We start from the raw sequence: 25,927 nt of genomic DNA, 5'->3' as shown, positions 1-25,927 counted from the left end.
TTTCTTGCAGACATTTTGAACTGCACCCTACTCGCTTCCCAGTCCTACTTGCTTTCCAGTTTAATAATTGAAAGCAGGCTAATGTCCCATCTGCCATGTGGTACTCTGCCTCAAGACTACTCTCTGGAATGGAAGTAAGTGTTCATTTTGATATACAAATGTATACTTGCAAATAGTTATTGTAGATGTTCGAGTACATTTTTATCTTAGCTGTAAACAGTTAAAAGGAATTTCAGCTGACTTGGGAAAGAGTCAGGCTTTGCAAGTGTAATTTCCAAACTGGGCAAATAGTATAAAACACATAAGAAAGTTCAAATTTTAGGTGAACAGTTGTGTTGGCTGGTTTTACGTCACCTGAAAGGAGGGAACCTCAATTAAGAGAATGCTTCCATAAGATTGGTCTATGGGAGAGCCTGTAGGACATTTTCCTAATTAGGATTGATGGGATGGCCAAGTCCATTTTACATGGTGCCATTCCTAGCTTGGTGGGTCTGGTTTCTATACAAAATGAGACAAAGCAAGGCAGAGTGGGGAGAGCCAGTAAATAGCACTGCTCCCTGACCTCTGCATCAGCTCCTGCCTCCAGTTTCCTGGCTTGCTCTAGTTTCTGCCCCCATCGCTTTTGATGATGAACTGTTAAATAGAATTGTTAAATAAATCCTTTCCTTCTCAAGTTGCTTTTAATCATAGTGTTTTATCACACCAGTAGTCACACTAAGGTTACAGTGAATGCACATTAATGCTCCTATGGCCTTTGTAATATCTATCATTTAATTAAAATTTGCCTAGGTCTCCAGTATTTTTGTCAGGTCTTCTAAAACATATCTTTTCTGTGATGTGTAGTGTGTTATGATATATCCTGCTACTATTTTAATACAGAAGCAGAAATCACATCCTCTTTTCTCAGGAACAAATATGAAAAGATTTTGTATAGTGCCAAAGCATGGAACATTCAGGGAAAAAAGTGTGGAGATACAGGTAAGTGGTCCAAGGGTCAGGAAATGATTCTCAGATAATATGGCAGTAGACACTGAAAGGAAAGAAAGGGGAGTCAGGATACAAAGATGGCAGAGGTTTAAAGATGACAGAAAGATGAGACACTGGGGAATGAGAACACCCAGGGCTCTTTCAAATCCATATGACTTCTGTAGATGAGAAAACAACACTGCAGGAAGTTGGAGAAAATACAAACTTCAGGATCAGAACTCAAAAACTCTTCTTTCAGATATCTTACTAATGAACCCATGTTGTTTTGGTCTCTTTGATCATCCTGACGCCCAGGGTCTTGGATTGCAAGGAAAATGCATTTCTCTGTGTTGCCAAGCATTAGAAGAACCAAGTAAAATAAAAAAAACTGTACTCCATGCAATCCATTATACAAATGCAATTTTTGTGCTTCTTCCTACTACTGTTACATATGAATCAAATATAATATTATCATCACCAAAGGTTTGAAGATAAGAGGCAGAGGAAAGCAAAAGAGATTTACATGCAACCACAGTGCCTCGGAGACCAGAAGAGGGAGACAGATGACCTGGCTTGGAGTTACAGGCAGTCGTGAGTTTGCCAGCATGTATGTTGGGAACAAACTTTGAGGCTTCTGCAAGAGCGGTATGTTTTCTAGCCACTGAGTGGTCTTTCCAGTCTCTACATTATATTTTAATCCTGACCACCCAACTTTTCTTTCAAATTCTCCCAGAGCCTACCCCTATGTCCTTCTTCCAACTTCAAATCTTCTATTTTTTTAAGTATTTTTAATGATTTGTTTACTTTTATTTTATATGCATTGGTGTTTTTCCTGCCTTTATATCTGTGTGAGAGTGTCAGATTCACTGGAACTGGAATTACAGACATTGTGAGCTGTCATATGGGTCCTGGGTATCAAACCAGTATCCTCTGAAACAACTGCCAATGCTCTTAACCGCTGAGCCATCTCTCCCACCCCCAGATTCTGGATTTTTTGAAAAATAGTTCAATGAGTTCAATTACGCCTTTGTAGGAACTGGAGGATGAACCACCTACAAGAGGTCATTCCACTGGAGACAACTGACTTCCTCCTCCAGGAGCTATTGGTTGCTATTGTCACTCAGCTAGGGGCAAAGCTTTGTGGGCCCCTATCCATACTGGCATGGATAGAGTTGATCTTGGTGAGACCTTGCACAAGCAACCACAACTGCTGTGAGTTCATTAGTGCAAAAGCTCATCATGTCCACCAGATGCTATTTAACATCACTCTGTTATTTCAACCTTTATATTAATATTAAATCTGCTATGGATATTTGTCTTTAGTAACACTTGCTGCTATAATTCTCAGTGGTTGGAGATATCACAAACTGTATCCACATAAAATGGTCAGAAAGAGTAGTCAAAAACCCTTGCAACTCTTTAAGGGGACCAGAGTTTGGTTCCTATTCACTAACATCTAGTGACCAAAAAGACCTGACACCTTCATTTGGCCTCTTTAAGCACCTGTAACCCATGTGCATACATGTGTGCACACATGCATGTATGTGTACATGTCCACACAGCAATAATAATAAATAATCTTATTAAAATGGTGAAGTTAAAAAGTGTTACATGTCTCTGATTTCTCTAATGACAAACCAACTCACTCTCTCTCTCTCCCCACCTTGGGTCTTCATATACTCTAAAAATTAGGTCAATAACACACAATACTCTCCAGGCATTTGAGTAAAAGAAGGAGTCAAGGAATGTCACAATTATGCTAACCAAGAAGTCATGTTGAAGGTTGATGGGCAAAATCTAGACCTCCAGCACTGAGTGGTTGTCACATTGTTCTTACATGGAACAACTAATCGGAGGGGAAGGAAATGCTATTCTAGTGACTGGAGAGAAGTCTCACCACCTAAAAACATGTGCTGCTGTCACAGAGAACCAGGGTTCAATTCCTACCACCCACATTGGGTGTCTTACAAGTTCATCTCCAAGGAGATCCAATATCTCTGTCCTCCTTGGGCATCTGTACTCACATGCATAGACATACACCCATACACTTAAAATTTCAAAATAATGGTCAAAACAGATATTTAAAAGAATGCTAATCTAGTGAAATGTTAAGGCCACCAAACAGCCTCACACTAAGGAAATGTCCTAGTTGCTATGGTCTGCATCGACTCTGCATTCATAATATTTATTCAAATAAAAGCCAAACTCAGAGCAAAAATTGACACTTTCTTGAATTCTACAAGGATTGATGGAGATAAAGAAGCTACAGGAGACAAGCTGAAAGCAGGTATGCTTAGCTGTCTCATGAGGATTAAGGAAAGCAACCTCTCTTCAGCATCAAAGAGCAAGTGCAGCAGCAAGCATTACAGAGGTCACCATGAGTTCAGCAAAAGAGCCAGCTGAGGTCACTGATGAAGGTGGCTGCACTAATAAATGGACTTCGATCTATCTAATAAAAGAAAGTACCCTGCAGGACTTCCATAGCTACAGAGAATAAGTCAATGGCTGGCTCCAGTGATTCAAAGGATAAGGTAACTCTTTTGTGCTACTTAGGTTCCAGGCTTTCCTAGCCTAACTATCCTAGGGACTTTAGTAATTATAGTCAGCCTTCTGTAGTGTGTACATTAGCTGTTTTTTTTACTACTTATTGCTATGACCAAATGTATAATAATAAAGCAGCTTGAAGGAGGAAGGGGTTACATGGGTTTATATCTGAGGATGTTGAGAGCATCGTTTGGAGGTATGGTACAGAAGAATGGGATATCTAGCACCTTCATATCCATAGTCAGGAAGCAGAGGCTATATATCAGCTCCATTTGCAATAGGCAGAAACTGGAAACAACCCAGTGTCCTTCAAATAAATCAATATGTGGAATGGAAAATGTGGGGGGTTTATTAAATTATTTATTATCTATTTATTTATTTATATTCCAAATGTTGCCTCCATCTATCCCTCCCCTTTGCCTCTGAGAGGGTGGTCTACTACTCATCCACTCATCCCCACCTCACCAACCCAGCATCCCCCTTCCCTTGGGCATCAGGTCTCTATAGGATTAGGCACATTCTCTTCAACTGAGGCCAGACAAGGCAGTCCTCTGTTACATATGTGCCAAGGACCATGATCTATCTCATGTATGCTCTTTGGTGGCTTAGTCTCTGGGAGTTCTGAGGGGTCCAAGTTAGTTAATACAGTTGTTCTTCCAATGGGGGTTACCATCCCATTCCGCTCCTTCAGTCCTTCCCCTAATTCTTTCACAGAGTCCACTGTCTTCCTATCTATTCAGTATAGTACTCGAGCAATTAAACAACAAAAGGAGATCAAGGCGATACAAATTAAAAAGAAGTCAAGGCATCACTATTTTCAGGTGATATGATAGTATACATAAGCAACCCTAAAACTTATACCAGAGAAGTCCTACCACTGACAACTTTAGCAAAGTGGCTGGATATAAAAAAAAAATCTGGGGCCTTCCTTTACACAAATAGGCTAAGAAAGAAATCAGGAAAACAACACCCTTTTCAATAGCTGCAAACAATATCAAATATCTTGGGGTAACTCTAACCAAACAAGTGAAAGATCTGTATGACAAGAACTTCAAGTCCCTGAAGAAAAAAATAAAAGAAGATCACAGATGAAAAGATCTTTCATGTTCATGGATCAGTAGGATGAACATAATAAAAAATGGCCATCTTACCAAAAGCAATCTATAGACATTCTTAGTATTTCTCTTTGTTTCTTCCCTAAGGATAGATTCAGAGTAAATCTTGATAGGAGGGGAGGGAAGACAAAGTAATTCAGCACTCTGGTCAGCTCCTGTCTGCTCTGTGACAGTTTGAACCAGCATGAAATTTCCATGTGTGGATCAAGTATTCAAGCTGTCAACTACATTACAGTCATCCTCCATTAGAGCACTCTATGTTGTCTCTTTTTCTTTTAGTTTCTGGCTCTAATTAAGTTTTTGCTTAGCTATGCCAGCTCATCCATCCATCACTCCACTAAAGCAGCATTAACAAAGACCAACACTAATTGTATCAGGCTAAACATGGCATATTGTTTTGTTTGCTGCAATGACTGAACATGAAGGCTCTACAGTGGAAATGCTAATGTGGTGCATGGGTAAGGTATGAAGGGGTTAAAGAAGATGCTCCAAATAGTGTTTGAAACAGTAAGCGCCAACATTGCTATTACGATCTGACAGGATCTCTTTGGTCTCTGGTAGCATATTATTCTAGCCTATCTTCTGCTCTCTTGTTTAATGTTTCTCTGTATTTGAGATATAGACTTCCCTCACTTGCTTTCATATACAAATGACTCCCAAAGTTTACATCTTCTAATCACTTCCATCTCCTTCCGAATCTCTCTGGTGGGTCTCAACTGCACTTGTATCTTCTGTGATCCAGTGGATATGAACGACCCACTGTTAGTCTTACCCCAATCCTAGACCTCCTTATGACCATGATATTAGAGTCAGAGAGATGGGCAAATTATTTTATATATAAATACAAACTGGAAAGTAACTTTTCAAAATGTCCTCATTTATGAGATCACATGTTAAATATATAAATCTAACACATGTACATGGTTTGAGTAAGAAGGCATTTATTTTAGTTCACAGATCATGGTACCGTCAATCATGGTGGGGAAGTAAGGGTATCAGGGGCTGGGAGCAAGTAGTTATACTGTACGTAGCATTGTAAATAGAAAGCAATAAACGTGCATGCTCAGATCATCTCCAATTTCTATTCAGTCTAGAACTCAGACAATGAAATGACTTAGCCCACAATGTAAGATAAATCTTCATACATCAATTAATGGATTCAACAAAACTCCAACATGCAAACACAGGGACCCATCTCTCAGATGATCCTAGATTCAGTCAAATGGATTGCACTTTTAATTCTACTAATAAAAAGGTTAATAAATCCAAATGTATGGAGAAGACAGAAATATCCCCAAATTCATCTAAATGAAAGGTACTGGTATATGTAAAAGAAACATTACTAAAACTTAAAACACACATTGGTATTCACATACTAATAGTGGGAAGCTTCAACACCCCACTTTCACCAACGGGCAGGTCATCCAGACAGAAACTAAGCAGAGAAATAATTGAATGAATAGACTTTATGATGCAAATGGACCTAACAGGTATCTACAGAACATTTCACATGAACAAAAAATATTCTTTCTCAGCCCCTCATAAAATCTTCTCCAAAGTTGATCATATACACAGTCAAAAAGCAACACTCAGCAGATACAATTGAAAAAATAACCCCCTGATGCCCCAGGGTAGAGGATTGCTAGGGTGGTGAGTCTAGGGTGTGTGGATGAGGGAAGCACTTTCATCAAAGCAGGGTAAGGGGGAATGGGATAAGAGGTTTGCAAAGGGGAAACCGGGAAAGGGGATAACATTTGAAATGTAAATAAATAAAATATTTAATTAGGAAAAGAAAGAAAAATAACCCCCCATATCTTATCACACCACCAAGAACTTCCACAACAATAGAAAGAACAGAAAACCTTCAAACACATGAAAACTGAGCGACTCTCTACTCGATGACCACTTGGTCAAGGAAGTAATGAATAAAGAAACGAAAGAGTTTCTAGAATTCAGTAAAATTAATTCATAACATATCCAAGCTTGTGAGACTCAATGAAATCAGCCTTAAGAGGAAAGTTCATAGCATTAAGTACTTTCATAACGAAATTAGTGAGATCTCATACTAATGACTTAAGAGCACACCTGAAAGGTCTATAACAAAAAGAAGCAAACACACTCAAGAGAAGTAGACAGCAGGCTATAATCAAATTCAGGGCTGAAGTCAGTCAATTAGAAACAAAGAGAACAATACAAAGAATCAATGAAACCAAGAGCTGGTTATTTGAAAAAAAGCAAACAAACTTTTAGCCAACTAAATAAAAGGCAGAGGGACAGTATCCAAAACAACAAATGAGAAATGAAAAGGGGGATATAACAGACATTGAGGAAATCCAAAAAACCATTAGGTCTTACTTCAAAAGCTTGTACTCTACAAAATTGGAAAATCTAAATGTAATGGATGCTTTTTTTTGATAGATACCACTAACAAAAGCTAAATAAAGATCAGGTATACAGTCTAAGTAGACCTAAGTCCCCTAAGGAAATATAAGATAAAACTCTCCCTACCAGAAAAAGCCCAGGGCCAGATGATTTTATTGCAGAATTCTACTAGATCTTCAAAGAAAAGCTAATACCATTACTCCTCAAATTATTCTACAAAATAGAAACAGGAAACACATGCAAATTAATTTTCTGAGGCCACAGTGACCCTGATACCCATACAAAGGCTCAACCAAGAAAGAGAATCTCAAACCAATTTCGCTTATGAACATTGATGTAAACATGCTCAACAAAACACTTGCAAACAAAATGCAAAACATATCAAAACACCATCCACCATGATTAAGTAAGTAGGCTTCATCCTAGAGATGCAGATACGCAGGGTTGGATGGTTCAACAGAAGTGTTTGAAAACCATCAATGCAATCCAACATATAAACAAACTAAAAGAAAATGATCACATGATCATCTCAATAGATGCTGAAAAAGCCTTTGACAAAAATCCATCACCCTTCCATGACAAAAGTCTTTGAAAGACTGGGAGTAAAGGGCACATATCTAAACACAGCAAAAGCAACATACAGTCTTTATCATCGCTGGACACTAAGATCTCCCACTTGTTCTTACTTCCACCCATAAATTAAGGACATGATTCCCGGAAGGTCTTTTCAACTTTTATAAGTCACACTGCCTCTGACCTCTGGAACTTGTACCATATTGCTTTTGTTAATTGGCCCTCTGGTCTTTCCTAAGCAATGCCTGCATAATTCTCTCTTGTCAGTCAAAGTTCTCCACAGTTTCAAGGACAAAGATGACGGCAATAATATAAATTGCCTCTAAGTGGGGCAACTGTCCATGTGTTGGACACATGGTGATAGACCATCTCCAAAGACAAAGGAAAATCCCATGAAAGGCACTTTGCTTATTTCTAGGACCTAGGTCCTGGCTTCCTGTCAGAACAGAACAAAAGTTATTTGCTGATCTCCATAGAAACTTCAAGACTCAATAGAGAAAATACAACAGAGAAATGTTTGTCTATAAAAGTGCAGCTGATCTTTTTATTAGTGTATCCAGCTATATCTTTTTTTTACCATTCATTTTTAGCTTACCACTTTATTTATATCTAAATTGAGTCTTTTGTCAGGCTTGATAGGTGGCTCAGTGAGGGCTCAGGGAGCTATGGGACTGGGGGAGCCAACCCAGAGGAAGAATAGGGATGAGGAATGTCTAATCCCTGGAAATCTCACACTGAGATTAGCAGGAAAAGGATGACTCTTTCTTACCCAAGACCTGCATATCCCTGGTACTTGTAGCCACATGTCCCCAGTTTTGCCCTGCCCCAGTAGGTAATATAGCCTCATAGCCAACTTAAACCTCTTCTCATAAGTTCATGTTTGGCAGCACCTGGAATTCCTCCTTATAGAAATGAGGTACCCCCAATACTCTGGCTCCAGCCAATTATGTACACTAATCCCAAAACCCCCTACCTGCTCCCCAAATGTTTAAGTAGCCTTTGCTAACCCATTAAATGAGCTGTCTCACAAAAGCCATCCCCTAAGAGTTTGTTCTCATTATGATCAGAGCTTTCCCTCTTCGGATCTGCCAGGCTGCCAACCGGAAGTCAGAAGAGCAGATCAGCAGTTAAGAATTCATAATGTTCTTGAGGAGGGTCCAAGTTCATTTCCCTGCACCCACATCTGGTGAATCACAACCACAAGTAACTCATTGGATCTTATGCTTTCTTTTAGCCTCTGTAGGTATTAACAACCATGCACAAATCCCTACACAGACACATATAATTAAAATCATTGATAATTTTTATTATAATACTATGATTATTTTTAATTATAAATTAAGTCTCTTGGAGATAAGATAGTTCCGACTTTTCCTTGTGTGAGTTTACAATCTATTCTTTTTATTAGAGCATCTTAATTACATAATTTACTTTTCAATATAGTTTAATTCTTATTAATATATTTTCCTTTCATTTTGTTACTAATTATTTTTTCATTTATCCTTTCTTTCCTTGAATCAATCAATTGGTTTCTGTTGCTGTTTGGTTCAGTGTAGGGTTTTGGTTTTGGCTTTTGTTTTTGTTTGGTTTGGTTTGGTTTTTTGGAGTATTTTTGTTTGTTTGTTTGTTTGTTTGTTTGTTTTTTGGAAAGAATGTCTCATGTATATCAGGATAGTATTGAACTCATCATGTAATCAAGGATAGCCTCAAATTCTTGGTCTTCATGGCTCTGATTCTCAAATACCGAGATAATATGCATTTGCCAGCATCTCTGGCTTCAGTAGAGTATATTTTGTGGTTTAATTTTACTTCCACTGTGCAATTAGAAGTTTGATTTTCATATTTTAACTTTTTGGGCTGCACTATGGTTTTACAACATATACTTTTAATTTGACTGATTCCACATCCAAACAATGTCACGTTCCTTCCAGGGTGTTCAGGAGCATGCTTCCACGTGGGCTTTCCTGTCTTCCACCCCATTGTCACATCTGCCTTCCACATATGTCATACATATTGATTTTCCTTTAATGCTCTAATATTGTTTTCTTTAAGTCTCTGAAGGTGCCTCTCCATCTTTCTGTGGCTTATCCAGTTTTGAGGAAGAAGTTTGTTCTCATTCACTATCCCTGTGCATTTCAGGTGACATGAATTTTTTTCCTTGAGTCACATTTAATATTTTTTCATGAATATGTTTGTCACTTCAAAATTTAATAGAGATTGCTTCGCTCTGTCTCCCTCTTTTTTTTCTGGGTTTTATCTGAACAGTTTATCTTGGAAAAATCTTCTCTCTCTGATAGGCATTTAGTTGGTTAGCAAGTAAGGGAATGAGGAAGTTGGAGGTCAGAGGACAATTTGTGAGAATAAGTGCTTTTTTTCCATCACATTGGTTCTGAGGATCAAACTCAGGTCATCAGGCTTGGCAATACCCACCCCTTGGATCACCCCACTGATGCTTTTCATGCTACATATGCATGCCTGATGATCATCTGCAGTGTTTAGTGTGTTGTTGATCCTATTTAGTGAATTTCATTTTAGAAAATGTATTTATTATTTACTTAGTTATCATTCATTCCTATGTTGTGTGGATCAAGCTTGGAAGCCTACATAACAAAGGAGGACTATGAATTCTTGATCCTTCTGCCTTTACCTCATGACTGTTAAGTGCTAGCATCACGTACAGGTTCTGCAGTGCCAAGGACCAAATCTGTTGCTCTGTATGTGCTAGGCAAGCACTCTGCCAACTGAGTCTCATTGCCCCCCACAGACAGCATATTTCTTTACCTATAAATCCCACATAATTTTTTATGTCTTCACCTGTTCTCTCTCTCCATGAAAAGATTACATCAACACGGGCTCTTTAGAGCTTGCTGTCTCCTCCTCTATTGCCCCTGCTGTTTCTGATTCTATTGATTAATCTCAGAGTTACAGTTCTTGGTTTCCTACCTTGTTACATGCTTGGTAAGTTTTAACTAGATGTTATAAATTGCAAATTTCATATTGTTCATTGCTGCATGTCTTAAAGAGCACCAGACTATGTTCGGGTTCACATTTAATTGTGATAAATTTTATCTTTCCAATGCTTATTTATAAGATTTATTAGTTTTGTCTAGAGTAACTTTTACTCCTAAGTTAATGCAGCCTCACTAGAAAATTATCCCCTCCCTCTCAAGCCTTTTCCCAATGGTTCAAAAAGTAGACAGTCTTTCTTTTTAATCGTGATAAGAATACAAGTCATTGCTAACTCGCTGATAGCTTCCAAATTTGGGGACCCACTTCTTTCTGGAGCATCTTTCCCAAGCTTATGTGAATCAGAACTGGGCTGTGGAACTTGAGGGATGGTTCAGAGGTTATGAACACTTGGTGCTCTTATAAATGATCCACATTTGGTTCCAAGCACCTACATCTGGTACCTTACGAGCATCTGTGAGTCTAGCTCCTTGGGATCCAATTCCCTATTCTTGTCTCTGCAGGCACCCACATGCATGTACACAGATATACATGTTCACATAAACTTTAGAATATAATAGTAAAAAATTACCTAAACTTCTTTAAATATAAACGAAATGAGTTGTCTCCATTTAAAGAAGGCTGACTACAAACACTAGCTAACACAAATATTCTGTCCAAATAAGAATGTATGATTTCATGGTCATCATCTTGTGATAACTTCATCATCAGCTTCAATAATTCTGCTTGTCTTAAGACAAGTACATATGCAGAATAGCTCTGACTTCTTTCCATATCCACTTTCTCAAGCATCCATCAATCTGGGGACTTGTGTGTGTTACAATCACAGAATGAACATACTATCCCTTTAAGTTCTAACTGAGGAAAACCTACATTTCCTCCCTTGTTGCTTTTCTTTTAAACCTTAACAAATGATTGGCATTTTCAAAAGGAAAACTCATTAATGACAAGAGAGAAAGGAAAAAGAAAATCATTACAGAACACAAACATTGTTCACAAAGAATTACCAAAGCAGATCTTGAAAGCACATCTATAATTCATTCTAGGCAAAGAGGATCATGCTATGTAATTGTTCTGTTTACCTTTCTATCCTTTCTCTGGACAGCTCCATCTCCTGTCAGCAACTCAGGAAAAGACACTGAGCCTCCAAATGCCTGTCTGAAGTGCCTTTCCATAATGTCTTCATACTGACTCTGAGTCCTTACTTTTTCCTGTAGAGGAGTTAGATGTGATGGTTTTGTCTGACACCAGAAGGTACCAGAGCTGGGAGCTCATACCTTATCTCTGTGTAGTGAAACGGAATGCAGCTGCTAACAAACACAGTTGAGATCATTCACTCAAGATAACTGTCACACAGAGACTCATATTCTAAACTGAGTCTTGTTATCTCAAGACATGTTCCACAATTCTGCCTAGAAATGGGTCCGGTTACTAATGTACGTGATCACTGACTGTGCTAATATCTCATAGCCATTCACTTTTGTTGGGGATTGGTTCCAATGCTTTGAATTAATCTGGCCCCCAAAATCAGGAATCTGTGTATACAAACTCTGAAGGTCCTTACCCCAATTGGTTTTTGATCACTCAATAAAGAGCCAACAGCCAATAAGGTTAAGGTTAGACAGAGGAGGAAGTTTTAGATTTCCATGGGCTTGGAACTGGGAGAAAGAAGGACAGGAAAATCGGCATGACTTAGGGGAGAAGGATGGAATGTAAGAACTGGAGGAGAGAAAGCCAACCAGCAATGTAAGAAAGTAGCTGGTGCCATTTCCCCAACTGGACCAGGAGTATCAAGGGGAAAGTTTAAGAGTCTCAGGAATACCAGAGGGAGTATTTGCTAGCAGAGGAAGGTTTAAGAGTGCCCAACCTTTGAACTAGTCACAACATATAAAAAATTAACTGACATGTGGTGTGTGTGTGTGTGTGTGTGTGTGTGTGTGTGTGTGTGTGTGTGTGTGTTTCATGCACCAATCCAGATAGCTCCTGGGTGGGTGCACACATGTAACCCACTAAGAGCCAAAGCAGTGTAGCTAAACTTAGTGATACACACTTTCCTTCTAAATGTGTACAATGGTACTATCTTAATTATTGTTCTCTTTCTATAAACCATGATCAAGGCAACTCATAAAAGAATGAAAATAATGCATTTAATTGTGGCTTTACATCCTGATGCACAGGGACAGAGAGAGAGAGGGGGGGAGAGAGAGTTAGAGAGAGAGACAGAGAGACAGAGAGAAACAGAGACAGAGACAGAGACAGAGACAGAAACAGAGAAAGAGAGATTGTACCTAGTAGACTTTTGAAACTTCAAACCACAGTGACACACTTCCTCCAACTAGGTTCCGTGCACTGTAACAAAGCCATACCACCTAATTGTTTTCAAGTAATGCCACTCTCTTATGAGTAAGCATTTAAATATATGAACCTATGAGGGTCATTCTTATTCAAACCATCACAGGTTCTTAAGAAGAAAACAACATAATCTGTACACATGATATTTAAAGAATAATGTCCAATAAGACCTTCCCCCTAAGAGAAATAGTTTCCATTTCCTTTGGGTGGGTTTTGCATTTGACAGGTACATGTATATCACTATCTACTGGGGCTATCTATATAAATTACCACAGATTTAGGCACTTAAGTTAGCACTAATGTGAAATACCATTTCATGATATTTGAATTTGGAAGGCTTCATGGATGGAACTGCTTCTACTACTCCTGCTTTCTGAGGGCTAGTGTTAAACTGTTAATTAGTAAGTCAGCACATTTGTTTGGGAGGTGAATTCACTTCCAAGATACTGATGAAGGAATGTTCATGGCTCCTATGACTTACAGTTAAGGGAAGACAGCTCTCTTCTTGTCTGCCATCCATTTGGAGCTTCTTTTAGTTCTGAGGGTACCTACATCCCCGGTCACAATGCACTCTCCCCTATTCCTATTGCTGAATCCTTTTTTGGCTTCAGAAATCTTCAACGTTTTTTTTTCCTTAGAATTTCTACACAAAGAAATGGATTTCTCTGTGGACGATGACTAATAGGGATAAATGTGGCCTATCTGGACCAGGATCATCTTTCTATTATCAGGTCTTGAAATTAGTGACATTCTCTAAGTTATTATCTCCCTATAGTGTAGCATGTTCCACATTCCAGGGATCAGTGCACCGACTTTGCTTTTAGGGGAAAGTAAGGAAGAACAAGCAGGCAGGGTGCATTTGGCTCATTAAAAAATGAACATGCTATGAACATAGTGGAGCATGTGTCTTTGTTGTTTGTTGGAGCATATTTTTGGTATATCCCCAGGAGAGCTATAGCTGGGTCCTCAGGTAGTTCAATGTCCAATTTTCTGAAGAACCTGCAGACTGATTTCCAGAATGGTTGTACCAGTCTGCAATCCCACCAACAATGGAGGAGTGTTCCTCTTTCTCCACATCCTCGCCAGCATTTCCTGTCAATTGAGATTTTGATCTTAGCCATTCTCACTGGTGTTAGGTGAAATCTCAGGGTTGTTTTGATTTGCATTTCCCTTATGACTAAAGATGTTGGAGCATTTCTTTAGGTGCTTCTCAGCCATTCTATATTCCTCAGCTGTGAATTCTTTGTTTAGCTCTGTACCCCATTTTTGATAGGGTTATTTGGCTTTCTGGATTCTAACTTCTTGAGTTCTTTGTATATATTGGATATTAGCCCTCTATCAGATGTAGGATTGGTAAAGATCTTTTCCCAATCTGTTGGTTGCCATTTTGTCCTAATGACAGTGTCCTTTGCTTTACAGAAGCTTTGCAGTTTTATGAGGTCCCATTTGTCAATTTTTGATCTTAGAGCATAAGCCATTAGTGCTTTGTTCAGGAAATTTTCCCCAGGGCCCATGTGTTTGAGATTCTTTCCCACTTTTTTCTTCTATTAGTGTGAATGTATCTAGTTTGATGTGGAGGTCCTTGATCCATTTGGACTTAAGCTTAGTACAGGGCAATAAAAATGGATCAATTTGCATTCTTCTACATGTTGACCTCTAGTTGAACCAGCACCATTTGTTGGAAATGCTACGTTTTTTCCATTGGATTGTTTTAGCTCCTTTGTCAAAGATCAAGTGACCATAAGTGTGTGGGTTCATATCTGGGTCTTCAATTCTATTCCGCTTATCAACCTGCCTGTCTCTATGCCAATACCATACAGTTTTTTATCACTATTGCTCTGTAATACTGCTTGAGGTCAAGGATGGTGATCCCCCCCTATTATGTTCATAGCAGCCTTATTTATAATAGTTAGAAGTTGGAAAGAACCCAGATGGTCTTCAACAAAGGAATGGATACAGAAAATGTGATACATCTACACAATGGAGTACTACTTAGCTATCAAAAACAATGACTTCGCAAAATTCATAGGCAAATGGATTGAACTAAAAAATATCCTGAGTGAGGTAACCCAATCACAGAAAAACACACATAGTATGAACTCACCGATAAGTGGATATTAGCCCAAAAGCTCGAATCTCCCAAGTACAATACACAGACCACATGAAGCTCAAGAAGAAGGATGACCAAAGTGCAGATGCTTCAGTCCTACTTAAAAGGGGGAACAAAAATATTCATAGGAGGGGATATGAAGGCAGAGTTTGGAGCAGAGACTGAAGGAATGGCCATTCAGAGCCTGCCCCACATGTGTCCCATATATAGAGAGAGAGCCACCAAGACTAGATTAGATTGATGAAGCTAAAAAATGCATGCTGACAGCAACCGGATTCAGGTGTCTCCTGAGAGACACAGCCAGAGCATGTCAAATACAGAAGCGAATGCAAGCAGTAAACCAGTGAACTGAGAAGGGGACCCCCATTGGAGGAATTAGAGAAAGGATTGAAAGAGCTGAAGGAACTTGCAACCCCAGAAGAACAACAATGCCAACCAACCAGAGCTCCCAGGGACTAGACCACTACCCAAAGACTACACATAGACTGACCCATGTAGCAGAAGAAGACCCTGTTGAGCACCAGTGGAATAAGAAGCCCTTGGTCCTGCCAAGGTTGTAACGCCAGTGTAGGGGAATGTTGGGGGATGGGAAGGGGGTAGATGGGGATGGGAACACCCTTATAGAAGAAGAAGAGGGGGATGGGATGGGGACTTATGTTCAGGAAACTGGGAAAGGGAATTACATTTGAAATATAAGTTAAAAAATCCAATTAAAAAAATGAACATGTATGTGCTTGTCTTAACATAAGGATGCAAATATTAGATATGGCAAAATTGAAGAAGTTACAGAAAGAAACAAGAATTAGATGCAGGAGAAATTTCCATTTGGGTCCTGAAGCGAAGATTCACTGCACCACACAGAGTAACAATGGGATCACTAAGCTTGATCTGACAAGAGAATCAGGAAAGTAAAAAGCCAGATCACAGATCTTGTTAGGGTTTTAGCATGGAGGACAAGGCAACTCAGGGTGATTCAAATAATTGTGGTAGACTTGGGGTTATATGTGGTCTCTCATGGACTGATACCTGTCTCTGAAGTACTTCAGAGTTCTTTTTGGTTTGTAAAAAATAGGTAAATGGATCATCGAGACCACAGACTCAAAATTGTTAGTTGAAAAAAGTATTTTTATGTGATTTGTTTCTTTCAAGAATTATCTTGCCCCATAAGGGTGATTCATTCTCTAGTTTTGAAGGCCCCAGACCACCTGAGCATCAAGAATATAGAAAATATTCTCAATAAAAATCTGTCTTTTGATAAATGGAAACTAAATAAACAAATGTAAACTTGGGAAAGTACATGGTCAGCTCCAATAAATCATGTCCACAAGTATGGCTGCCATTGACTGCATTGTTCTACTTTAACCTGGACCAACATCTGAGAGGGTCTGGGCTACACCTTGAAGTTCATGCCTGCACATGTTCTCAAGTGGATGTGGAATTTTCTAATACAATAGTTCATATATGTGTATGTATATATGTATATGTATATGAGTATATATATATATGTGTGTGTGTATATATGTTTGCACATATGTGTGTATATATATACACACACAAAGATATAGACAGAGACAGAGAGATAGGCAGGCAGACTGACAGAGACAGAGATCTGATAGAGAAATGATAGAAAGATAGATAGATGATAGATAGACAGATGATCAATTATAGATAATATAGATATAGATTCCTAAATATAACTTTTTCAGTCCATATAATGCTACTTTTATGTATGTTTTCAGGGCTGACTGACACTGGACAGCCAATTGTTGGGCCCCTCCCTGGGGAAGACTACCTCTCTGAACTTCCGATTTCCTCAATTACTTAAAGTTCTTTGTGGAGGCTTGAAGCCTCGTGGGCTTTTCCCTGTCTCCTTTGGATGTCCATTGGTGTCCTCCCTATTCAGCTCATGTTTGGGCAGTCTTCTTGGTGAGGCTTTACAGGAGGAGCTTATTCTGTTATGAGGAGACACAATCTCACAGAAAACTGCCTGATCCTCTGCCTCTTGCAATTTACAAACTGTGGAATGGGTGACTATAGTGTGTCTGAAGTCATTCCTCGGGTGCGATACTCACTGAGGAGACACTGCCCTCTCTTGTTCCTAGCCAGGATTCTTGTGGCACCAAAGAATATTCTCCAAAGCATATGTAAAGACCCCCAAACCTGAATACAATCTCCTTATTTAGACACTTATGTTTAAATGTATTTTACATAATAAGCTCTTGGCAGTACAACTAACACTTCATTTTAAAATGAGGATATCAGCATGATGACCCAAAGTAACATAATTCCTGGCCTCTGCAACTATAAAATTAGCTAGGTAATGACATACTTTGGGCTGATTAATTTTTTTTTCCTTGCTGAGACATCTGCTGTCATTTGAAAACTTTCCAGTACGAATATCTGCAACAGACGGGGACTGCATGGAGGCTGTCAGGCCAGCCCGTGCTGTAAGTAATGTTTGCTTTTTTAGGACAAGGATTTCTGCAGGAAAGAACCCCTGGAAGTGGCCTCAGGCAGAGGTCAGCAATGACAGGGGGAAGCAGCCTTGGCATCCAGAAGAGGCACTGCCTTCCATGATGCATTGGCTCGGGTTGCTGCTCCAGGTTGCCCGAGTGCTCATAGAGAATGTGATTAAACACTCACTGAGACTCTCAGGCTGCCAGCTGGACATAATGCGACACCTTTATTAATCTTGAGAAACATTCCCACTTCCATCCAATTACAAAAGTTTTGGAAAAGCCCTGGTGCCATGTGTCTGTGTGGCTGCCAACCGATACTGTCAGCTGGCAGGTCTCTATTCACTAACTGGCCCAAGACTGTCAGAATAACTCTGGTTTTCATGAACTAGTCTATTTCAGTATAACTCGGTTGTGCTGTAATTTCTTTGGGTAAATATACTGTCAACAAAGAGTGCAGAATGCTGATTACAAGTGATCGAGAAAAGCTAGGACCCTAGAAGGATTTCCAGAACTCCTGGAACCAGAGATGGTTGGCTTCTCTGTGACGTCTTACCAATAGAGTCAGTTCCTAGCATCTAGGTCAGTGACAATGTCGCAGTCATCAGCTGGGTACAGTGTCAGAGCAACAGGATAGCATGGCATTTGCAAGCCTAAAATGCCAGTCCTTTGGATAGCAGCACTTGGGGACCACTATATGTAGCTACAGATGCTTTAAGAATTGAAGGAAAACTGCCCTGTAAGATCCTATAATCTTGAGTATGATAAGGAAGTAAATGCCTCAATCCAAGTACCTGGAAGACAGGAACAGAAAGATCTGAGTTCAATACCAGCCAGGAATACACTGTCCAAAACTGTCTCAAAACACAAGAAGATAAAACAAATCTCAGAGTCTATCAAAGTACCACATAGCTAAACAGATCATTAAATTAAGAAAGTTGTATAACTGAAATCTGGGCAATTGATTATTAAATAATAAAGAAAGAATTCTGACAAACCAGCTCTTAGGGGAGCCTTTAAGATCAAAAGAACTATTTTGATTATAAGAGTGAAGGATCTTGCCCCCTTGCCCCCACATCTCTGCTCTGCCACTCAGGTCCCTACCTCTCCCTCCCATGATTATTTTGTCCCCCCTTCTAAGTGGGATGGAAGCATCCTCACTTGGGCCTTCCTTCTTGTTTAAGTTCTTAAGGTCTGTGGGGTGTGTCATAGGTGTTCTGTGATTTTTGGCTAATATTCATTTATCATTGAGTAATACCATGCATGTCATTTGAAGTCTGGGTTAACTTACTCAGGATGATATTTTCTAGCTCAGGCCATTTGCCTGAAAAGACTGGAGAGAAGCCCAAAGGACCAGAAGGATGAATAGAAATATGCAGCTGCCAAGATAAAGAGAAGGGGGAACTCTAGAAAGTCCTGGATGCGACCTGGGATGGGGGAGGCTCCCAGGACTCAATGTGGATGACCTTAGCCAAAGCGCTCAACAGTGGGGATATAGAACCTGAAAAGACAGGAACCCCAGTGTAGGGAAAGAAACACCAACTCACCTTCAAAATTTTTGACCCAAAATTGTTTCTGTCTAAAAGAAATGCAGGGACAAAAATGGAGCAGAGACTGAAGGAATGAATGACCAGTGTCAGGCCCAAGTTGGAATCCATCCCATGGACAGGCACCAAACCCTGACAGTATTACTGATGCTATGTGGTGCATGCAGACAAGAACCTGCATGGCTGTCCTCTGAGAAGCTCTACCAGCAGCTGACTGAGACAGACGCATGTGCTCACAGCCAAGCATTGGACTGAGGTTGGGACATTATGCAAGAGTTAGGGGAAGGACTGAAGGAGCTGAGGGAAATGGCAACCCCATAGGAAGACTATGTCAACTAATAGTGACATAGTGTCAACTTACCTGGACCCAGAGGAGCTCCCAGAGAATTAGTAACCAACCAACACATATGTAGCAGAGGACTGTCTTGTCTGGCCTCAGTGGGAGAGGATGTGCCTAATCTTGTTGCCCCAGGGAAGGGGGATACTGGGGTGGGGAAGGGGGTTGTACCCTCTCAAAGCCAAAAGTGAGAGGGTGAGGGGAAAGAATTCTGCAAGGGGAGATGAGGGGGGCAACATTTGGGATGCAAATAAGTGAAATAATTAATTTTTAAAAATGAAGGAGTGTCAGTTCAGGCAGAAACAAATTCATGTATAGGTTCATGAAGGTCTCTGTACATGTGTACTGGGGGAAGGGATGTATGTGCACGTGTGTGTGCAAGAAGTGAGAAGAGGGTATTGGATTTTTTGGAGCTAGAGTTACAGGCACTTGTGAGCCAACTCACTTGGGTGATGAGAACATCCTGTTATAATTAAACATTGAGTATTCTTAACTGGTAAATCACCTCTCTACTCCAAGTTCATCAAATAAAAATCAACAGGAGGTATCAAGGATTCGAACCAGAGACCACTTGATCTGTGATCAAATATTCTACCCCTGAGCTATAAGCCCATCTTTAGATAACTATCATTCTTTTACATATTATCATAATTCCATTCATGTGTTGACCTAGGGGTTCTTACTTTATTGTGATTTTAAGCCTATATGTTTAAAAATATTTAACTTATCTATTCATTTAATCAGACAAATACATAATAGGTTAACCGAACAGCATACTGTTTTGTGATAATTTCATATCCATTATGCAAATAACACAATGGACTTACATGCTTGAAATACCTGTGATTTCTGGCTTAATAAACACAGCAAGGTTTCCATTCATACTTCCAAAAGCAAGTATTTACAATGTGCTGTTTTAGTACTTGTACGGGAAAAGGAAATCCAGCTTTGCACCTGCAGGTGACCAGAATCACTGTCAACTCTTCCAAGGCCTTCAAATAGAAATCAGGAACCTCTTACTCAAGTGTCTTAAAACCTATTGATGGGGGCTGGAGAATTGGCTCAATGAATGAGAGTACTTTCTGCTCTTCCAGAAGACCCAAGTTTAGATCCCAGCACCCATATCACAGGCTCACAGCCACTCACAACTCCAGCTCCAGGGGATCTGACATACTCTTCTGGCACTGGTACACACATGCACACAGCGCACACATGGAGACACAATTTTTTTTAATCTATTGGTTGTTCTGGGCTATGAAGATTTTTTTTTCACTATGATCTATATACCTTATAATTGGCCATTGGGAAGACATTGGCTTACTGAGTTACACAAAATTTCCACACATCAGTATTTTGATATAAGACATGAATGAGCATATCTGTTAATCTCACTGGAAAAGCCTTTTAACTTCATAGCGGTGGATATAGTTTTTTGAATAGGCTACCTTTTTTCTTTGAATGCTTCAGTGTTTTCAGTTTCTTGCCTTTAAACTACTAGCCATATCTGAACACTGATAATTGGTCAATCCAACATTCTTTCAAGTGAAAATGAGAAACAAGCACAAACAGGGGTTGCAGCTTAACTTTATCAGAAATGCCACCATAGTTAGTATGATGCCTTAGCTAAGTGTACTCCCCTTACTCTGGCAAAAGCGTATAAAAAGTGGCCTGCAAAATGGCTCAACTGTTAAGAGTGCACATTGCTCTCACTGAAGATCTGAGTTCAGCTCTTAGAAACCATGTCAGGCAGCACAGCCACCTACAACTCTAGCTCCAGTGAATCTGTTGATATCCTCTTCTAGCTTTTTTGGGCACCTGCACATATGCAAACATATCATTGAAATTAAAAGTAAATCTTTATTGACTACTTTTCATAGTGTGTTTGGGTATTTTGACTGCATACATATCTGTGTATCACACAAAGACCAGAAAATGACATTGGATCTCCCAGAACTAGAAGTACAGCCAGTTGTCAGCCACCCAGGTCCTTTGGAAGACCATAGAGTGCTTTTAATTTCTCCAGCTCCTAAAAGTTAGTCTTGATGTTAGTCTTATGATGCAGACATAACCAAGTGCCAAGTCCTGCATGGTCGATGAAGGGACACAATTTCTGGCCCTGGAGTAAAGCCAGCAGAGGGTCTCCCTGAGTGTTGACGATTACTAGGTGTAAGACTCTTTTGTATAACGATGTATATATTTTTACTTCATGTTCTTCCTTTGGTAAATGTTCTTCCTGCCAAAATTATTGGGGAGTGCTCTCTCTGCCAAGGTTAATGACTCCATGATAATTAGAAACAGCATGAATCTGGGAGGTGAGGGTGTGTCTAATGTTCCTCAGCAAACTGGTAGATGCTGTGTGACCTTCAGGTCAGCTCTTAAGACTGTGGGAAAGAACTATGAAACATGCATTCAAGAATGCATAATCTCTCAACAATGCAAGATATAAGGATGAAATTTGAGTTATAGGAGGGACCTCAGAGACGTAAAAGAACAAAGGCAGCTGTACTATTGAGCCAATTTGTCAGAAAGATACAAAGGCAGGCAGATTTCTGAGTTCAAGGTCACCCTGGGATAGAGCAAATTTAGGCCCAGGCATGGTGGGAGTGGTAATCTCAAAGCAAGATCCCAACCATTTAGTTTATTGTTTGTGCTTATTAAGACAGGCAGAGGTCTGAATTCATTTGCTATGTTTCAAAAAATGTATTTGCTGAGTTTTCTAAGAATCAAGGGGCTAAGGTCATAAAATGATCATTTGAGGGATAATCAAAAGGAAACCTGGGGTAAATGATTCAATTGATATATGAATAAAAGACTTGACTTTGGTCTTCAAGAACTGAGCAGTCTAGATAAGCTGTCTAGAGAGTTGTCTTGAGCAGAACACAGAGCTGTCAGTTTGTACCTATCACCAAGAAGAGGCATTCTTTTACTGCTCCCAAATACTCCTTCCTTAGGTCCCCTTTCCAAGTGGAGGCTGGTCCTTGGCAATCAAAGGCCAACAAATGGCAGGTTTTAATCCTATAGACACCTTTCTACAAAAGGGTCTTGGTTATATAGAATTGCTACTCTACATAATATATAAAACAGAAGGTAAGTGAGGGAGTGGGGACCAAACACTGAAAACAATCACTTTGCACTTTCTGCTAAGGTCTGTGGCTCCCTGATCCTACTCTTTGGAAAGGCTGCTGTGTTTCTCTCAGGCCACACTATCGTGAGATGTACTGAGTTGGGGTCTGTTCAAACCCATTCTTGGTAATCATCAAAAATTAAGATCAAGAGGCTCGGGAGTTGGTAGAGCACCTGGCTAGCATATATGAAATCCTCCTAAGCCTTAATTGGCCTATAATCCTAGCACCACACTCCACAGTTGGAACCAATAGGATCAAAACTTCAAGGTCATCCTCAACTAAATGGCCAATCTGAACGCATCCCAAGCCACACGAGGCCTTGTCTTGAGCAGAGAAAACAACCGTATGAAGATGAGGAAGGTCACAGATTTCAACCACTGTTAGTGAATTCAGAGGCCCATTGCTATTAATGTCTGCCTAATGCTCACTGAGGAAGAAATAGAAATTCTTTATGGATCCCTTCTGTAGCCCAACCCTGGAGTTTAGAAAGTGAAATCCTCCTCGGACAGCACTTCCTGCCTGCGAATAGCCATTGCATCCTGCTTACAGTGTGAAAACACCTAAAAGACACTGTTATGAAGGAGTCAAGAGACACGTGGGCTCAAGGCCAAAGAAGGTTCAAAGAACAGTTTTCATATGCCCCACCCTACAGGATTCAGGATCAGTGTTCCATTAAAACATAATGATAACCCTGGTATATGTTGTCTTCCAGGGATGCCTGCCTACACCTTGCAAATATATCCATCCTTTTAACACTTGACACCAATTACCTAAAAACTTTCCTCTGGAAATGCATTCTCAGCCTCTTTTGAGCAAGTTTACAATTTTGTGTTGAGCCATGCCCATCACAATTGCACGCTATACACAATCCGAGGGCTACAGTGGGATACGGCCTGTAGGGTTGCTGTCCATCCGAATGTATGCATGACTCCCTGAGAAACTAATCTCAGTCTCTACACCCTTAGCTATCTATCAGGCTGTCACTACACCATGTATGTCACATAGTTAGAATTTCTATTCCTACCACGACTTCTGTTGCTGTCTCAGGAATGGTGCTTTGACGCCATGGAGGTGATCTCCCAGATTTGAGAACAAAACTACACCTTTCCGTGTAAAAGATTTATTAGAGACCCAAATCCAAATGTTTACTAGGATAAAAGGAACTGTCTCGGTACTGATGATAGCTGTTGTCAATAGTCTCCTTTACTGGGAGTCTTTCCAAAGAGGTACACATGACTACAAATCTTCCTAGACCACTTACTGCAGCTATCCTGCAAGGTAAAACTAAGACACTGGTACCTTTCAAATAATTGGGGTTAATTATGAGCTTTTCACCATCTAAGACCGATCTTCACACTGTCTCCTTCCCATTGACCCAATTAATCCATCTCTAGAGATCCCCAACTTATCTGTGAAGTTCAGGGCATGTCACTGCTGATGAATATATTAATGGCATAAAGGAATCAAAGCCAGAATTAGCATGAAATTAGTATCCCACCGCTCACCACCACCGGGGAAAACTGCCTGCGTTGATGAGAAAGCCTGTTGATCAGAGAGCCAACCCTGACAAAAATGTTCTCTTTCTTGTTGCTTTCAGCATCATGTTGACAGAAATCCCATGCTTTTTAAAAAGAAAAAACAATATGATAGTGTCAGTCACCACGATGCTTAAGGAATAAAAAGATGAGTTGCTACCTAAACGGCCTTTTAGTTTATTGATTTTAATTTTTAAAATTGTGTGTGCGCAAGTTCAGTAGCTGTAGAGGACAGAAAATATCCTAGAGCTGGAGGTGGTTGTGAGCTATGGGTACTGGAGAACCGAACTTGAGAACCCTGAAGTATGTGTTCTTCATTGTAGAAGCATTTCTCGAGCCTTTGAGTCGTCTTTTAAGTTGATCTTTTATACTCAGTTTTCAGAGGCTCTGAACACACTAGGACTGTTAGATTTTAGTGCAGCTATTTGAAGAAACATCAGGTTAAACTATGCATTGAAATAAACTTTGAATAAACTGCTAGAAACAAAGGGAATAGTAAAAGTCCCCACTTAGAAATAGTCAATGCTTATCACAAGTCTATGTTGTCCATTAGTGGCTGGAAATCACCTAATAGGATAAACTTGACTGTTCTTGGTCTATTACATACCAGGGACACCTCACACAGAAAGTAGCAGATATAGAAAATACATATATTGCATGACAAGCAAACATTTAAATGCTAGTAGAACCAGCTTTGTACCTAGCCTCCCTTCCTCCCATTTCCTCACATACCTTTTCGTGTGTATTTTTTACAAGAATTAAGAAGATTGTATTTCTCCAGAAACTTAAAAACAAGACTGTCTCACTGCATGTGGAGAATACTTAGTACTTCAGAAAATAGCTAAAAACCCATGCTAAACATGGCCCTGGACAATGTAACCTATCTAAGACATATTCAATAACCATAGAGCACAGGAAGATAACAAATGATGGTGCCAGACATGACCCTAGACTTTATATGCCTGAAATACAAATCAAAAGACTTGGAGAGATGACTCAGGAGTTAAGAGCGTACACTGCTCTTAGAGGACCCAAATTCAGTTCTCAACATTTACATGACCTTAGGCAACTCACAATAGCCTGTAATTCTAGTTACAGGAATCTGTTGCCCTCCTCTGATTTCCCTGGGTACCGGTACCCACCACCCACGTGTATATGCCCATATACAGACACACCCATATATATTTAAAATTAAAAATAAATCTTCAAATGAGTTGAAAGGCTTGTCGCTGAGCTCTGGAATCTGCCTGTTTCTACTTCCTAAAACTGAGCTTAGATAGATGTACGTACCTATGGCTGTCTATGCCTTGTTTGTTATGTGGAGGGCAAGGATTTGAGCCTAGGTCCTCATGATTGTGCAGAAAGTACCATTACCCACTGAGATACGTATCTCTCACTTCTTAGTAAAACGTAAGAAACACTGGCATTTATTTTATATTTTTTACCCCAGTATTTTTCTTAGGTTAAGGATTTAGCTCACCGGTAGAGCAAGTACCTACAAAACACTAACCAAGAAACATCAATATTGTTTTAGTCTATCTTTAATTTCCATTAATATGTTTCTGTTAGAAGCCATTTTGAGTTACTTTCAGAGTAAAGAAAAACTAAAATACAAATAAATCACAATGAAAAATTAAATAGCTGGCCGATTTCGGATGCTAAAAGGGATGCTATATAAAGGGCTTGAGTCCTGCTTGGATCAGGTTGGCAAAATATGTAAACAGCTTGTGGGTACCAGAATTGCTTATGCCTGAGAAAATCAGTTGCAGAAGAGCAAACAGCTCAGACTCCTCCATGTTGTACATCTGAGCGACAGAAGTAGAAACTGGATCCAGTGTGGATCACCATGTTTTTGGCTTTACTTAATCGAAACAGAGATGAGCTCTCTGACAAGCCATTTTGTTGATAGGCAGTCTGT

This window comes from Rattus norvegicus, chromosome 17 (assembly GCF_036323735.1).
Source record: "Rattus norvegicus strain BN/NHsdMcwi chromosome 17, GRCr8, whole genome shotgun sequence".
Taxonomy (NCBI): Eukaryota; Metazoa; Chordata; class Mammalia; order Rodentia; family Muridae; genus Rattus; species Rattus norvegicus.
This window is presented reverse-complemented; position numbering follows the sequence as displayed.